Raw genomic sequence first — 3,726 nt, forward strand, 5'->3', positions numbered from 1 at the left:
TTAAATGTTAAAATATGTCCATCATGCTTTGGGAGTCTGACACCTTCAAGCATCACCTTTAGTCTGTGTAGCAGAGTTTGCATATTATGTATTGCAGCCATTTCAGAACCTATTGTATTCTAATGGAGGAAGATCAGCTTCAATCCTGAGGGACTATCCTGAAAGACACTGAACATACTTTATTAATTGTATAGCACTTTGGGATGTCCTAAGGTTGTGAAAGTTTAATTCCAATGACTAGCCTGTCAAAGCTGAAATTAACCTATTGTCCCCTGATGAACAGTGGAAATTGCAATTTTTTCCACATGAATTTACAATGCTTTAAAAAGTAACATTCTTCAAATTTACTTCAAGGTTGAAAATGTTACAGACTTATTTTCAATGCACACCCATTTTTCATCTGTTGAAGACCATAAAGGTTATGGATACCTTCCATAATGTGAACAATTTTCAGCTTTTACATTCAATTCAGAGAATAATAATGAAACACTGTCTCTATTTTCATTTATTATACACAGAGAACACATTTTCGATTGCGTGTAAGCAAATTATTCTAAGTAAGCAAAAGCTAAATGCAAATCATGTGCCTAGAATATTAACGATATGCAAATTAATGTATGTAAGTGAAAATTAATACTTTAAATATGTGCAAGGCTCTCTATCTATATATGTGTGAGTGTGTATGTGTGTGTGTGTGGATCAGTGGGAGATATGGGAAACAGTGGTTTAATTATAAGGAGGCAAATTTACTGAATGGACGGTGGGCACAATATTTGCGCTTTATATTCATATGGCTGAGGATGCAGTTGTAGTTCTAAGTTGAGATTAACAATTAATTCAACAACTACAGTTGACATGGTAAGAATCACTGTGATGCCATCAGGAATGTATCTTGCAGGGCAGGAGTTCAGTGTGTGAGCAATGGTTGGACTTGAAACACTATCATCACAGTTTGAGCTCATCCTCATGTTTCACTTGTGGAGCTGTTTTGCCCACTTGCCCTCAAGTGGTTGAGATTTGACCAGCATTTCCGTGTGAGATTGAAATATGGTACTTCACCCCTTGAGTCAGTTAGCCAGTGATGGTTGTACCTCAACCAGAAAGTATGTCATTAGGAAATGGGATTTTGTCAGTTTGTAAGCTGTTGGGTGTGCTCCAGTGTCAAGTATAGGATGTCAGTGTGCGTGGGTTTTAATTGAGATCCTGTTTAGTTAGATCCTGCTCCTATCAGCCCATTGTGTTCTTTGATAAGGATGTGGACATCAAGAATTCAAAGTGTGCTGGCACAGGAAATCACTTCAAGTTGTATCAGTCTCATTGACCCAGCAATAAGGATCTTTTAGATAAGTACATGAATAAGCAAGGAATGGATCATGGGCAGGCAGATGGAATTAGTTTAACTCGGCATCATGTTTGGCACAACATTGTGGGTAAAAAGGCAAGTTTCTGTGCTGCACTGTTTCATGTTCTATGTTCTGTAGTCCAAATGTGAATGTCTACAGCATTTGTGCAGTGACACCTTAGCCTGGGCTAGTAGCAATACCCTGTAGTTAGATAAACATGGCGAGTAAAACAATGGATAGTGTATTAGCATTGCTATCCTAGGTCATATCTAGCTATTTCCATATGCAATTCACTTTCTTCTTGGCCTTGGAAATGGCGCTGGAAGGTTCAACAATATTCTTATTAATATCCCATTGTCATCAGTATCTAAAATCAACAGACCTCTTCTTGAGGTTCTTCAGTGACTGATCTCCCAAGTTGGGCAGAGAATTATGAAGATGCACAACCCTCTGAATGAAGAAATTCTGCTTCATTTCAATCCTAAATAGACTCCTTCTTATTCCAATACGTGAATTGCTTCCATACCATTTAGTCAAGGAAAATATCCTTTCTGCATCTACCCTGACGAGCCCAGTAAGAACTCTAGTGAAATCACCTCTCATTCTTCCAAATGCTAGAGAACTACAGATTCTACCAATGGCCCATGGGTTAAACTACCACCAGTCATCTCTCCCAAGTGACGCAGTGGGACTATGGTGACTTTGCCATTTTCTTGTCATATTATGCAGATGAAGCTTGTGGCCTAATTTCCAGTGAGCTTCATGCTGCTGTACAACTTGAAACCAATACTGATTTTGCTGCCAATGAGCCAACATACATTGAAATTCTCTTTTTGTATGAGGAAAATTGAATGATAATAATGCAGTTTTATATGTTAATTTAATAATACTGTTGTGAGATACACTTTTCTGTCAATTTTTCCTCTTCTCTTTGACATACAGGTGTAGGGACTTTAACTGGCCTCATGTGTCTGGGTGCAGAGGTCATTTTCATGACCCTGCAGAGTGCAATCAATTGATTGAATTTGTGGGAGTAGCCTTGTGTGTAAAGTATAAATTCCAACAGGGACCAGTCAGACCAAATGGTCTGTTTCCATGGTGCCAACTTAACTCAGCCATGTCTGGAGTGCTGCCTATTTTTCAGCAGGAGTCATAGAAGGCTGATCACACATAGAAATCTGAGACAATTTTCTCTCCCTCCCCGAGATTAAAGTATGCAGTTGTGGCACCCCAGCCAAACTCAGCTCAATCAGCTCTAAACTAAGGATAAGAGCTGGAACTTTCCTGGTCCAACAGCTCAGTAGCTTGCTGGGCAATGCATTTTGCCTGTGAGCGATCGAAAGCTCAAAGCCAAGGTCGTACAGGTTGCTATGGATAAATAAATGACAAGCAGACAGCTCAGTGTGTCATGTGTGAAAAACTGCTGAGTAAGCTTATGGAGAGAAATTATAAAAAACCACAGGACAGCTGGATATCGGGCACGGCTATAAAGAGATGAAGGTGAAGAAGTGGAGAAAGAGATGCTTTATTTGCAGTACATTTTGGCACAGAACATTTCATAACTGGTAGGCTGCCAAGAGATCATTAATAAACTTTACAGCAGCAAAAGTAATTGTAACTTTAAAAAAATAAGTTCCCTGATATTACCTCGCTATGATATAGTAATGTACTTGCACTGAAATGTCAAACATTTCTTTGTGGGTTCATGCAATGAATCATTTGTGTGAAATTCAAGATTTTTTTAAAACTTTCAGTAAGTAAGATTTAAGAATAATTGCAGTGCTCCAAGCAGGACTCACATGGACTACAAGTCAGAGAATCAGTGTGATACTTCTGTAGTACAGAGTCCTACCATGAATACTCTCTTTGAGGCTAGGTTTGACTGGTGGTGCAAAGGTTACCTTAAAGAGCTGAATCTCCAGGATGTGGAGGACTAGGCTGCAGTACAGCACAAAAGTAAGCGACCTTCTCCTGTCTGCCACCGCTCCCACCTGCCACCAATGCTCTCGGTCTGCTACCTTCTCTGTTACATGAAACATCTTCCCTCATTAGAATTAGAATGAGATTTTATTGCCACATGTACTCAATAGAAAAGGAGGCAAATGAGGAGGGGGAGTAGAATTTTTGATAAGGGATAGCATTACAGCTGTACTGAGGGAGGATATTCCCGGAAATACATCCAGGGAAGATATTTGGGTGGAGCCGAGAAATAAGAAAGGGATGATCACCTTATTGGGATTGTATTATAGACCACCCAATAGTCAGAGGGAAATTGAGAAACAAACTTGGAAGGCGATCTCAGCTATCTGTAAGAATAATAGGGTAGTTATGGTAGGGGATTTTAACTTTCCAAACATCGACTGGGACTGCCATAGTGTTAAAG

Source organism: Chiloscyllium plagiosum, chromosome 3, assembly GCF_004010195.1.
Source record: "Chiloscyllium plagiosum isolate BGI_BamShark_2017 chromosome 3, ASM401019v2, whole genome shotgun sequence".
NCBI classification, from domain to species: domain Eukaryota; kingdom Metazoa; phylum Chordata; class Chondrichthyes; order Orectolobiformes; family Hemiscylliidae; genus Chiloscyllium; species Chiloscyllium plagiosum.